We start from the raw sequence: 14,361 nt of genomic DNA, 5'->3' as shown, positions 1-14,361 counted from the left end.
GAGGAGCGTGAGCCCCTCCGATCTCCTCGCTCGCTTTCCCGGCGCGGTCGGGCCCAGCTGGAAGGCTCCGCTTGAGGTCCGCGCCCGCGTCCGCCCGGCGGGGCGAGCACCACATCTGGATGACTTTAGTCCCTGGAGTAGTTAGTTTGGTGCCCGAATTCCTGCCTGAGCCCGGAGCAGGGCAAGCCCGGAGTGGGGTCTGAGGTTTCCGTTTTCTTTCATTGCTCCTCCGCTCCTTATGCCCATCTATTCCTGCCCCGCGAGAATGGGGAGTTACCTCTTTCTCCATCTTCTCGTGGACCCTCAGGCATGTTTGGCCATGCACTCCAGGCAGGGCCAGATTTCTAGATATTTTCGTCCTCCACTCATTGTGAGAGATGATGGTTCAGTTTACCGTGAAGAAAGCTGAGGTTGCTCAGTCCAGGGGGACGGGTTCCCAGCTCTTAATGGGGGCACTTGCTCTCCACCCGCAACCCCCTCTGCCTTCACTGCTCTTGCCACCTGGCCACGTTGGCAACAGCTTTCAGTTACTACCACCCTGGGCAGAGTTTCATCCTGGTACCTGGATGACTACCTTGGTGACTAGAGCAGACAGACCAAGAGCATGTCTGCTCTAGTCACCAAGAATGTGCCCGCTGGACAGAGCTGTGGTGGGACATGTGTGTCATGCCATCTGTGTGAGTGCAGAAACCTCTGGGTCAGCGGGGCAGGGTCACACCCCCTGCCACATACCAGCATTGGTGCAAGCACTTGGCGGGAAGCTTAGGGGGACCTCTCCCGTGGCTGTCCCTAAGGCAGCAGAGCCCCAGGAGCAAGCAGTGGGTACACCCTCAGAAAGCCTGAGGACCCTTTCCTGGTGCCAGTCACTCCTGCTGCTGTCTGCTTTGCTTGTGGGTTCCAAAAGCCAGACTGCTAATCTCTGGCATGGGTGAGTGGGTGCTGGCCCAAGTTTATGCCCACACACCTGTCCAGGTTCAGACACACAAGTCCTGGCTAACACACTGACCTAAGGCAGGTGGAAGGCTGAGTGGTGGTTTTCCTCCATTTCAAAATAGTGTCTCTGTGACACAAAAGGTCTGGGGTTATAAATAGAGAAGGAGCCAGTGTGTCTCCTAAGGAAAGGCAAGGCTGAGAGGCCTCTGCACAGGGGAGAGGAGCGATGCAGCTGGGCTCTTGGTGGTGCTGTCAGGCCGGGGAGTCCAGGGAAAAGAGGAGGCTTAACGCCAGCTCTCCCCACTACTGAGGCAGCTGGAGCTGACACCAGGGTCGGAGGGAGTGGAGCAAAGGGACCTAAAGAGGCAATATGTGCTGCTCTATCCGGTTTGGCTCCGCAGATAGAGCGTCGGACCAAAGGGTCCTGGGTTTGATTCTGTTCAAGAGCATGTGTATCTCTACCTTGGTTGCAGGCTCCTTCCTGGCTGGGCCCTGGTCGGGGCACATGCAGGAGGCAACCAGTCCGTGTGTCTCTCTTACACTGATGTTTCTCTCTGTCTTTCCTTCTCTCTTACCCTCTCCCTAAAAATCAATGGAAAAATATCCTCGAGTGAGGATTAACAACAACAACAAAAAGTCAATATGTGGATAAATAGCTAAGGGTAGCCCTGAGCAGCAATTCCTTCTTTTCCTAAAGAAAATCACACAGAGTGTGTGTGATACACTGTGGGGTCTGCCTGCCAGGGGAGCGGGAGCCAGAGCTGGTTGGCCCTTTCCATCATGGCTTTCCTGCTTTCCAGGCTCTGATTTCTTATGTATTTGAGTAAGAATATCGTGAGGGAAGGTGTGTGTGTGTGTGTGTGTGTGTGTTTGCTCAGGGTGTCTGAAATCAGCCCTCTCTTGAGTACATTTGGTGGTTGTACTATCTCCAGGGGTGTCTTATTGGCTTGAAACAACCTTTTTCTAAGAAATTTTCTGCCCCAAAAGTTTAAGTTAAAGGGATATTGCCAGATTGGTGGGAGCCATATGCTGTGAAATGAAAAAACCTGGGATGGTCTTCACTGGTGGATTTCACCCTCCTCTTACTTTAGTCACTCTAGCACAGCGGCTCTCAACCTGTGGGTCGCGACACCATTGGCGGTCAAACAACCCTTTCGCAGGGGTCGTCTAAGACCATCCTGCATATCAGATATTTACATTACGATTCATAACAGTAGCAACGAAAATAATTTTATGGTTGGGTCACAACATGAGGAACTGTATTTAAACGGCCAGAAGGTTGAGAACCACTGCTCTAGCAGGAAGATTTTTTTGTTTGCACTTCTCCAAGAGGACAGAAGACCAGGCCAGTCTGTCCTAATTGTTACTTCTAGCGTAGCTCTGCTGGCTTCTGGATTGCATGGCCTGGCATCTCTAGCAGGGGAGGAAATTTTTATATGAAGTGATAGCCCTTGCCTTCTCTGAAAAAACAAAACAAAACAATCCAATGCGCCCATAAAAGCTTTCTTGTTTGCTGTTCTGAATTTGTTCTCCCTAGTGCCCTTCCAAACTGCCTGCCATTTATCTCCCTAATCATCTTAACAAGTCTTCAGGCTCCACCTTTGTTCCGGCCCCACACCTGAACACAGTCCTCAGAGTTTGTTATAGTTGTTTCTGTAACTCCTTCAGGTCTCTCAAGATTCATAAGAACGATAGATATAAAAATCTCCTAGTGAAGAGAGAATATGGGGGTTCCCACCCTTACTGAAGGGCATTCTTGGCTGGTTTTCATTGGGGCATCTTCTAATTGTATCCAGGAGTCCAGAAAAATCCAGCAGAGAGGTTGGGGATGGATACTGTGATAAAGACAAAAAGACCTAATGATTTTAAATCTGAGCCATTTTTTAAAGTAAAAATGGCCTTCTACCCATCTCTGAGGAGCAGCCTATTCATTCCCCACCAGCACGTTGGTGAAGCCTGGAAAGCAGACCTGCTTGATACCGTCTGGCCCGGCTTTCCCTTCAGCGAGAAGAGCAGGTGACTGCCCTGCTCTTGCCAGGCCTTCTCCAGGGGCAGCTCTGTTTACCTGGCTAAATTTAACCCTCCGCCCTCTCCATCTCTGTGGACCCACTAGCTGGCCGTCTGGCCACTGGGCTGGCTCCTCCGGCAGCATGTCCTTACTTCTTTACCCCTGTGGTTGCAGTTGGGCTTTTTTGTGCTGCATGAATCCTCTTCTAGACTTTCTAAAGTTGGTTTCACTCCTCCCTGCTTCTCCACCCCATGTGGCTTTCTTCCCCACTCGATTTCCTCCTGGGTGAATTGGAGCCAGGTTGTACTGGAGGGAGACTGTCCCCTGACCCCTCCAAACACCATGCATGCAGTTTCAGGAAACCTAAACTCAGGCTGCTGTGCTGACTGTAATCATTGCCCAGCCAGCCAGCGGCTCTGGAGTCCCCATGAGCAATCCAGTGCTGGCAGCAACGCAGCCTTTAAGGGCACAGGCTGTTTTGTCAGAATTCTTTTTGCACCTCCAAACCCCCAAAGAACCCACCCAGCCCTCCTATATGTCCTGTTCTTGGCATCACCATCTTTTCTTGAGGTTTTGCCTGGTAGGTTTATGGGGTGGGAGGAGGGAGGGTGGTGGTGGGAGGGGGCTCATTGTTGCTTCTTCTTGGGGGTCTCAGTTGTCTCTTCTATAAAGTGAGGGGGTTGCATTAGACTGTGCTAGAGGCCCCTTCCAGTTCTCACATGCTGTTGTTTTAAATAGCTTTAGCTGGCTCAGTTCTGGAAACCCCTCTGCTGTAGACCAGGCCTGGGGGTGGGGAAGCAGCCAATCAAAGAGGGTGCGTTCCCACGGGAGGGGTGGAGGGGAGGCCGGGCGGCCCCAGCCCTGCTGCTTTCACAGTTACTGTTTCACAAGTCGTGGTCTTGCAGGCAGGACTTGTGGTCGAGCTGGAGGCTCAGGTTGTGCTCCTGGCTTTGGGCTCTGGCCTGCCAGGGGCCTCTGTGGTTAGCCAGCCTCCGGAGGATTAGGGAGGCTCTGTCTCCAGCTTCGGGTGACTTCAGGGCTGCTGCCTGAGTTGCTGGGGGGAGGCACCCAGAGTCGTTCTTAAACGGGTTTGCAGTCCTCTCTTCTCTAAGCTTCCCTGAGCCCAGATATGCTAACCCTTCAAAGGTTAGTCTTGTCTGACTAGTTGATAAAGGGTCAGGAGTGGATTTCCTGAGGTCTGGAAAATGATAGCTGGGCTTAAATTGGAAAAGGCAGTGGATTAAAAGTTCTTGGTTTACAAATCTGAGCCCCCAAAGGTCACGTTTGAATGATCTGGAATGTTCCATCAGTAGATTTGCTCAGTCCTTCTTGGGGAGCAAAAAAAATACAGCAAGAAAGCTTTTCTAACACTAGCCCACGGGAATCCTGTTTGCTGTTGAGCCTTACTCTGCCCTCGGAGAGGAGCTGGGCGTTGAGGGCACAGGTGCAGAGCAGCCCTGAGCCCCGTGCTCTGTCCCTCCCGGTGCCTGCACTTGCCACATCTCCTGGTTCTGAACCAGGATTTGTACACCCCACCCGCTGCTCTTCCCAGCAGAAACCCGGAGATGATGGGAGGTTTCCATTGCTTTGGGAGCTTAGAGTATAGTTGAGTCCCTTCCTAAACTCATCTCTAAGATGATATACCTTACCCATATCCATCGAGAAGTTTCCCTTGAGAAAATTTGAGCAATGAATTATTATATACTGTGTGCAAATCTTGTTTGGGGTACAAGATCTGCAATAGAAATAATCAACCCTTTAAAGAGATTTTTGTATATATGTTTTGAACTAGAAAATGCCATATTCCACTCGGAAGCAGGAGCTGGTGAATGGGGGAACGTTGTAGATGGCACTGTTAGGGCAATCCACCAGACAAGAGGCTGTAGAAAGCTAAGACAACAGAGACTAGGGTTTAGATTAGAGTTAGATGCCGGCTGTGAATCCCAGCAGTCAGTAGCTGGCTGTGTATATGTCGCCAGGGCAGGTGACCTGACTTCTCCGTACCTCAGTTTGCTCATTTATCAATGGAAATAGTAACTTGACACTCTTCTCACATGATTGCTGTGCAGTAGGTGGTGGGGATTCGTGTACGTAAAGCACTAAGCCAGTGATGGCGAACCTATGACACGTGTGTCAGAGGTGACACGCGAGCTCATTTTTTTGGTTGATTTTTCTTTGTTAAATGGCATTTAAATATATAAAATAAATATAAAAAATATACATCTGTGTTTTACTATGGTTGCAAATATCAAAAAACTTCTATGTGTGACACGGCACCAGAGTTAAGTTAGGGTTTTTCAAAATGCTGACACGCCGAGCTCAAAAGGTTCACCATCACTGGACTAAACCATGCCAAGGACTCTTCCAGGCTGCAGGGGAGTTAGCTATTTTGCAGTGTTGATGAGGGTGCAGTGGCAGGGCAGTTAGAGCCCCTTGGCGCCTGCCCCTGGCCTGCTCCGCATTAAAGATGTGGGCTGCCTTGGATGGGACAGTAACAGCATACCCATCGCTGTCAGCACGTGCTGGCCAGTCTCAGGAAATGACTCTCATAGATGCCATTGGATCATTACATCAATGGGAATAGAGGGTCCCAGCTTGTGGAATGACCAGGGACGGGAGATGACAAATGTTCAGGGTTGGCTGTCAGGAAAGGAGGAAAGTGGGACAGTCCCTTTTCCCTTAAACACAAATCCTGGTCTTGCTCAGGCTGGTCCTTGGCCGCTCTCAGGGGGACCTGGAACATGGCTCCATGCTGCCATGGCGGGAAGATATTTTCCATCCATATGTGACCAGATTGAGAGACGGTGAAGGGACTGGAGTAGGAAGGAGTTCCATGGGCTTCATTCCCAGCGCCTTGCACCCCAGGCACAGTCATCGGCCTTGCTAGGTGGTCACTCCAGACTACTGGCCCATCTTGAAGTTACTGAAACGCATCTCCTTGGTCCCAGGTCCCCCAGCAGGAGTATCCAGTAAAGCCTTATTGGATATAGTTAGCAAAGAACTGGTAGGAAAAGACCTCCATTTCCCCTCCTCTTTGATGCTGTTCATCGCTTGGCTTCCAGGGCCCCTCACTGTCCTAGCTTCCCTTCTCCCTCCCTGGCAGCAGCTTTCCTGCCTTTCTCTCTCTCCTTCAACCTCTTCTCTTCTAATACACTTTAATGGCTGTAAATGCTACCTGCACTGTTAGTAATCCCACATTTTCATCTCCTGCCTGCTCCTTTCCTTAGACCTTCAGATGCACATCGGATTGCTTGAGCAGCACCTTATTCAGAGCTGAAAGGCATCCCAGCCTGAACTTTGACCTTTCCCCTTAAACCTGCTCTTTGCACAGTATTCTTTCTCTATCTCATCCTTCTAGTTGCTCATGCCATAAACCCCAAAGTTTATCTTCCTCCTTCCATTCTTCCCTCCCTCCCTCTCTCCCTCTCTCCCTCTGTCCTTTCCTCTCTGTTTCCCTCCCTCCCTCCCACCGCCCACATCCAGTCCATCAGTGAATCTTGTTAAATCTACTTTCAGAAGACACTCAGAGCCCTGGCTGCTTCTCCCTTTGTCTACCCCTTCCCCTCCTCCTGGCTCATTCCACCAGCAGCTCCCTCCTGAATTACAGTAACAGCCTCCCAACTGGTCTCCCTGCTTTAATCATCTGCAGCCTTCCTGCCAAATATGCCAGGTCAGTTTTTTCCCTCAGAGCCCTCCGATGGCCTCCCTTCCATCTGCTGCAGGATAAAGGCTGAGTCCTTAGAGTGCTTACTAGCCTGGATGATCTGACTGCTGCTTCCCCCTGCAGCCTGCTGGTTTCTGTCCTTCACCCTAGCAGGTGGGCCTCTTGCTTGTCTGTGAGCCCACCAGGCCCGCTTCTACCTCCGGTTTGCACCTGGCTGTTTCTCCGCCCTCTCCTCCTCTCCATATTCCCTCAGACCTTTCCTCAAGTGCCATCCCAGTGAGGTCTTCTCTGACTCCATGGTGTAAATGCAACCCTCCCACCTGTTCCTGAGCCCCCTTCTTTGCTTTGTTTTTCTCCATTGAACAAACATTTTTGTGTGTGTTTTGTTTGTTAATCCTCACCTGAGGCTATTTTTTCAATTGCGTTTCAGAGAGAGTGGAAGGGAGGAAGGGAGAGAGGAAGGAAGGGAGGGAGAGGGACTGGGGGAGGGGAAGGGGGGAGAGAGAGAGAGAGAGAGAGAGAGAGAGAGAGAAACACCGAAGTGAGAGACACATGTGGATTGGTTGCCTCCCACACGCACCCTTCCAGGTCCAGATACAGAGTGAACCTGGAACCCTTCGGTGTGCTGGGTGATGCTCTAACCACTGAGAACACTGGCCAGGATGAACATGCATATTTTTTATATTTTACTTACTTGCTATCTTGTCTGCTTCCTCTTACTAGAACGTAAGCACCAGGAGGGCAGGGATGTTTGTCTGTTTTGTTCCCTGTTGTATCTGGAGCACATGGAGCAATGCCTGACACAGTGGGAGGAAGAATTAAATGAATGAATGACAGGGGCTGTGTGTCACCATGGACAAGTCTGAGGGTAGATGGGTTCACCATGCTTGGGTCTGCAGCTCCCTCTCCTTCCCTCCCCCTCACCAGCCTGCAGAGGTGGGGCAGCTGGTGAGCACCCCTGGCCCATTACATACCTTACTTATTTTAACTGTCGAAATTAAGACACATTCACCGAAAATCATTAAATTTTTTCAATTCATTCATATTTTTATTGAAAAATATGAAGAAAAATAAAATAACTCCAAGTTAGAGATAATCATTGATAATATTTTGGTGCTTTCCTTTTCTGTCTTTTCTACACATCTGTGTACAAGCACATCTGTGTTTTCAAAGTGTGTGTTTCTTACATGCTTGTCTCCCTTCTGGTGGTAGTGAAGGTGGTAATGTGCAGTGCCTGTCAGGGCCTGGCCTGTTGCAGACGCACAGAATTGTAGATTAACGCAATGAATGGACAGTGGTAAGTCGACGTAGTCTGGGCAGAGACAGCCCCACTGGTTTCTTTACCTGTTTGTTTCATGAGCCACATGGTGAGTATAACATCTTTACCACTTGTTTCCTTACGGTTCTAACATTGTGTTTCTAAACCTCGGCACTATTAATTACTTTGGACCCAAGAATTCTTTCTTATAGGAGGCTCTCCTATACATGTAGCCAAATTCCTGACCTCTACCCACCAGATACCAGTAGCACCTGCCCCCGAGGAATGATAGCCCAAAAGTTGTTAAACATTGCCAAGTGTCCCGCAGGGGGCCAATTGCCCCTGGTTGAAGACCACTGTTCTAAAGTGTCTCTATTTTATCCTGACAATTTTTCCTTATTTTCATTTCTCATCGTATTTCTGTGCTGCTGTCTGAGTGTGAGCCCTTAGACGTTAGATATGAATTTTGGCCCCAGCTTTCTCACCTGCTGGTTGCCCCTGGTCCACTCTCCACAGGACATCTCTCACCCTGCTCCCCCACGCCTCACTGGTCACCCTGCTGCTCTAGGTCCCCCTCCTGCTCAAAATGCTCCAGTGACCCCTCTTTTTCCTACTGAATTCATGTGGTATCTTTACTCTGGTGTTCAGTACCCTTCCAATCCTAACTAACCAGCCTTTCCAGGCTCCTGCCCTCCCGCCCCCTACTTTGCAGTCAGCCAGAGGCCCTGCTTCCTGACGTTGGCTCCCCTTCCTCTCTCCCTGTTCACACCTGCCTGTTCTTCAGGCACAACTCAGATGCCACCTCCCTGATCGTCCTGTCAGAATGATCTCTCTGTGGCTGGGAGCTGGCTCCCTGAGGGGTTGTCATATAGTTCAGAGGACACACATTGTGCCAGCCCTTTGCACACTTTGTCTTATATTGTAGCTCACGTCTGATCTTCACGACTAACGATGTGGCTGGTTAAGCCACCTTCTCAGGTAGATCTAAGGTGAGTCTCTGAATGCAGCTAGGACCAGGGAACCGCCCCAGAGTAGTGAACAGACATCCTACTGATTAAATGGGTTCCTAAATTGAGTGAGGTGTCCTGCAGCTAAAGGGGTTTTGTTATTTACTGTGAAGTGTAAGTGCAACATCAGCCCTCCAGACTTTAGTTTAATCTAACAGCGAGTTCCAAGCTTCTCAAAGCCTGTGCCCGCTGTGCTTCCTGTCCCCTGCCCAGTGGAAAGCACATGGCCTTTGGGGGGCAAGTGGACTTGGCTTGAATCCTGACACCGCCACGCACAACCTATGCCTATTTAGCTTTTGTGAGTTCCCAATTCTTCATCTTTAACAGAGAAAATAATGCCTGATTCATACGGTTATTTTGAGAATTCCTGCACATAGTGTGTCTGCAGTTAGTGTACACTCCCCTCTTTAACTCTTCACTGAAAACAATGAGAGTGTCAAGAAATTGTTATCTCGACACTCCAGATACCAAGCTGCTCAGAGTTTGGTCCAAAAGAACTGAGTGTTTCATAGTTTAGTTTGTTTGACATTGAGGTGACAAAGGAGACCCGGAAATTCTCTTCTATGACAGCTACTGGTACCAGTGAGCTGTGGGAAGCAGCGCAGCTTCTGGCTCTTGAGATGTTCCTTGAAGGGCCCAATAGGAGTTCCTGGAAGGCAGAGTGGTGCTTACGCATCTTCATTCCCCTCTCTCACTAACAGTCCCAGCAATCAGCATTGTTACCATCCAATAATATTGATAAATTAAAATTAATGAGCTAGATTTTTTAACAAAAATAAAATAAATTAAAATAATGAACTAGTGACTTCTACGAAGGTTATAATCCCCACTTGGAGAAAGCTGGTCTTGAATTACCACATTTCATCAACACTAAGACACATTTTAACATACCTGAGGTCTGGATGCATCTTAAAATCAATGTACTGTTGTCTAATCGGGAGTACTTTCCTTTCTTAGGTACAAAATAATGGGGCACTTTAGAATCGGTAGCATATTAAATTTGGTGAAATAAGGTAATGTCATTGATTACCAAAGGTGACCTGCTGTCCTCTCCTGGTGCCTGCCTCAGTGTTCCCTTGGAAATGTACTTCTGCTATTTTGCAAAATAGAGTATTTAGAGTGGCACCTTCCTATTGAACATCTGTTGACTAGGAGGTAAAACTGAGATAGGAAATTCTAGGCAAAGACCAGATGTCCCACAAACCCTGGACCCCAATATGTGAGAGTGCTCAGAGTCCTGCGGTCACCTGTGAAACAGAAGTCTAGGGTTACTGCCCCTGCTCCCAGGGGTCTTCGGTAAAATATAACTTAGACAAGTCTCCCTTTCCTCATCTGTAAATGAGTTCACCATATAGCTACTCCCGCCCTTTGCCTATCTCACAGAGCTGTTGTAGTACAAAGTGAGATAGCATGTATGAAAGTAGTTTATAACCAATGTAAAGTGCTGTTTCTACTTGTAGGATGTGGAGAGTATGTGACCCAGAGACTTAAAATCACTGACAAAACACAGCCCAGGTGACTCAACAGTAATTCATACCTGGCACTTGTCTTCTTATTTCTCTCTTTCTAGGAGAGTCTTTGAAAACTTTGTAGAAGCTTTTGTGGTGAAGTGAAATAGTATCCAAAAGTACCAAAAAGAAGTTATATCCTATAACTAGTGTGAGCTGTTTGTTTTTTTTCCATTTTATATTTTCCTGTTTTACTGCCTTGGCATTGGAATAGATAAAAATATCAGTAGCATTAACACAAATATCTTTATACTGAAAGGGTAAGTCTAATCTCTTATGGACAGTGCTTAAGAAATCAAGTTCTGCCCAACTGATGTGGTTCAGTTGACCCATGAACCTGGAGGTCAGGGTTTGATTCCCAGTCAGGGCACATGCCCAGGTTGCAGGCTTGGTCTCCAGAAGTGGGTGTGCAGGAGGCAGCCAGTCAATGATTCTCTCTCATCATTGATGTTTCTGTCTCTTTCTCCCTTCCTCTCTGAAATCAATAAAAATATATTTTAAAAAAAGTCAAGTTCTGCAGCTCAGTTAGTGCTGGCCCAACCCTGGCCCCAGAACTCACCCCCACACAGAAGTAATCTTGAGCAAGTTACCCAAACTCTCTCTCTTGACCTCAGTTTCCTCATCTGTTAAAATGCTTTAGGGGCTATTGTGAGGATTAAATGAAATGCATGAAAGCACTTAGCAAGGCCTTACACATAAAGCACCCAGTAGATGTTCACTTTAATTATGCTTCTAAAGAACCACAAAAAAATGCTATTGTGCAGTCTCCAGAGACTAGTTCTGCTGACATAATCAAAAGTTTGGTTATGTCTGGAAAGGAGGGGTAGAGTTGGTGTTATTTTCATACTTAAGCATGGTATTAATAAACTACACAAACATGTCAGTTCAACAGTAACCTGACCTCAATAACATTGCATTTTCAAATACATAGTTTGTTATGCTGTAACCAAATCAAGAGGAGCCTGGTCAAAACCTTACCAGACAGCTTTTAAATATTTTCTTTCAAGTGAGATTGTTGCAGTGCACTGTCGACCATCCCTGTGCTAGGAAGAGGCCTAAGTGGCATCTCCCTTTGATGCTTGAGAGCCTGGGAGGCCTGCTTCTGAAAAATATCATGAACTTGCTCCCACAATCTGTTTGCATTTGAGGGTTAGAGAAAGTCTTAGGACTGTCAAAACTCATAAACTTCATAAAGTCTGCTCTGTTTCTTCACATGCTGCTCTGTATCACCACATTTGAATGGTGGGGATGTCACTTTTTCTTTTCAATCAACTTCATTGAAGTATAATTTACATACAATAATATTGTAATTGTACAGTACAGTAAATTTGGACAAATACATACACCCATGCAGCCACCACCCCAATCAAAATATTTCTACCTCCCTGGTCCCCTTACAGTCTGCTGTGTAGCATTGCATTGAATAAATATGCTACAGTTTGTTTACTCACTTTTGGTGGACATTTGAGTTAATCCAAATTTTGGTTAATATGACAATCTCCCTTTTTTTAATTGGGATGTTTAGTCTATTCACATTTAACCCCATCTTTTAGCTTATTTTGAAATCATTTGACTTGCAGAAATGTTTCAAAAATAGTTCAGAGAATTCCTGTAGGTATACCCTTTACTTAGTTTCCCCCTTTAACATTTTACAACAGAAAGTTAACATTATTACAGTAGTAAGTAATTTACAGACTTTATTCCAGTTTTCCCCTAATGTCTTTTTCTGGCCCCAAATCCAATCCAATATCTCACATTAAAATTTACTTGTCATGTCTCCTTAGTCTCCTCCAACCGGTGACACTTCCTCAGTGCGTCTGTTGTTTTTCATAGCCTTGACACTTTTGATGTGTACACTTATGGAATGCTCTCTCAGGTGGGTTGTCTGATGTTTTCTCGTGATTAGATCGTGGCTATGCATTTCTGGCAGGGATGCTGCAGCAGTGATGCTGTGTCTGTCTCAGGGCATCATGGGAGGGAGACATGATCTCAGTGTTTCTTACTATTGGTGATGTTAAGTTTTGATCCGTTAATGTAATTTTATATGGTTTGGTTCAAGTCTACCATGTTGCTATTTGTTTTCCATTCATCCCCTCCCCTGTTTTTGTTGTTGTGATTATTGCTCTGGGGCTAACTATATGCACACTTAATATATTGTATGCGGGAAACGTGTTTACACGTTTTACGTATTTATACGTTCTACCAGTGTAGTAGAGCGCGGGACACGTATTAATACGTTTTTTATAGACTAGCGGTAGAATGCGGGTAACGTATAAATACGTAAACTAAAGTTATCGTAATTTTACTGAACGTTGCCATTTGCGCAAAAAATTAGCAAAAATGGCCTGCGCCACCTGTTAGCGCGCAATAAAAACTACCCGCAAACAATGTGTTAATTAACCAGGACCTTAGTATCTCTTCACGGTCACATTGTACCTCTCCCCGTCCATACTTTACTAGTACAGATGTGATACACTTACAACAGTATAATTCCACTTACCTGCTGCCATGTGTTAGTATGTTGTCATATCTTTTACTTCTACATCTGCTATAAACCCCTCTTAGGGAGTTACTAGAGGCCCGATGCACGAAATTCGTGCAAGAGGCTCGGCCCTTGCAGACCCGGCTTCATCCAGAAGGTGGTCCGGATGGTCATTCTGCTGTTCGGTCTAATTAGCATATTAGCTCTTTGTTATATAGGATTACTTTTGCTTTAAACAGTTGTATTTTCAGTAAATTATGAGAAGAAAGAAAAGAGTATTTTTTTTTAATCCTCACCTGAGGATGTTTTTCCATTGATTTTTAGGGAGAGTGGAAAAGACAGGGAAAGACAGAGAGAAACATTAATGTGAGAGAAACACATCAATTGGTTGCCTCCTGCATGAGCCCCAGCCAGGGCCTGGGCTGGGAAGGAGCCTGCAACCAAGGTATGTGCCCTTGACCAGAATCGTTATGGATGTATTTTTTTTTTTAATGTTTTATTTTATTGATTTTTTACAGAGAGGAAGGGAGAGTGACAGAGAGAAACATCGATCAGCTACCTCCTGCACATCCCCTACTGGGGATGTGCCTGCAACCAAGGTACATGCCCTTGACCAGAATCAAACCTGGGACCCTTCAGTCCGCAGGCTGACGCTCTATCCACTGAGCCAAACCGGTTAGTGCAGAAAAGAGTCTTTATGCTTCTACTCTTAGTTCCCATTTCAGGTGTTTTTCATTCTTTACTGTTGACCCAATTTTTCAGCCTGATGGTTATCCCTTTAGTATTTCTGATAGTGCAAGTCTGTTTCTCTCAGCTTTCATTTACCTGAAAATGTCTTTACTGCACCCTTGATTTTGAAGGATATTTTTGCTGACTATAAAATTCATGTTTTAACAATTTAAAGATATTGTTCGTTGTGCTCTATCCTTTACTTTTTTATGAAAAGTCAACTGTCTTTTAAAAAAATCTTTGTTCCCTGTACATAGTGTCTCTCTCAGCTCCATGATCTTTGCTACTTTCAAGTGATTAACCAGGGAACTTAGCCCATGGACACAGACAATAGTTTAGTGAAGGCCCGGGAGGGGCAGGTGCAGGGTAGAGGGGGCCAATGGGGGAAAAAAAAGGGACATCTAAATTTTTTAAAAAGACTATCTTTCAGGAGTTTGACTATGATGTGCTGAGGCATGGTTCTTTTTATGTTTATCCTTGAACTCTCTGAGCTGCTTAGATCTATAAGTGATTTTTATCAAATTTTGGAAATTTTTGGTCATAATTTCTTCAAATATATTTTCTGTCTCATTCTCATCCTCTTACCCTGATCTTTTAAAAAAATGTATTGGGTAACATTAGTTAATAACGCTATTTAATTTTTAAGTGCATAAGATTATAATTTGACATTTGTGTAATATATTGTGTGGTCCCTACCCAAAGTCTAGTCTCCTTTTATTACCATACTAGAGGCCCGGTGCACAAAAATTTGTGCACTTGGGGGGGCGGGCCC

This window comes from Myotis davidii, unplaced genomic scaffold (assembly GCF_000327345.1).
Source record: "Myotis davidii unplaced genomic scaffold, ASM32734v1 scaffold944, whole genome shotgun sequence".
Lineage (NCBI taxonomy): Eukaryota > Metazoa > Chordata > Mammalia > Chiroptera > Vespertilionidae > Myotis > Myotis davidii.
Note: the sequence above shows the minus strand (reverse complement) of the source record.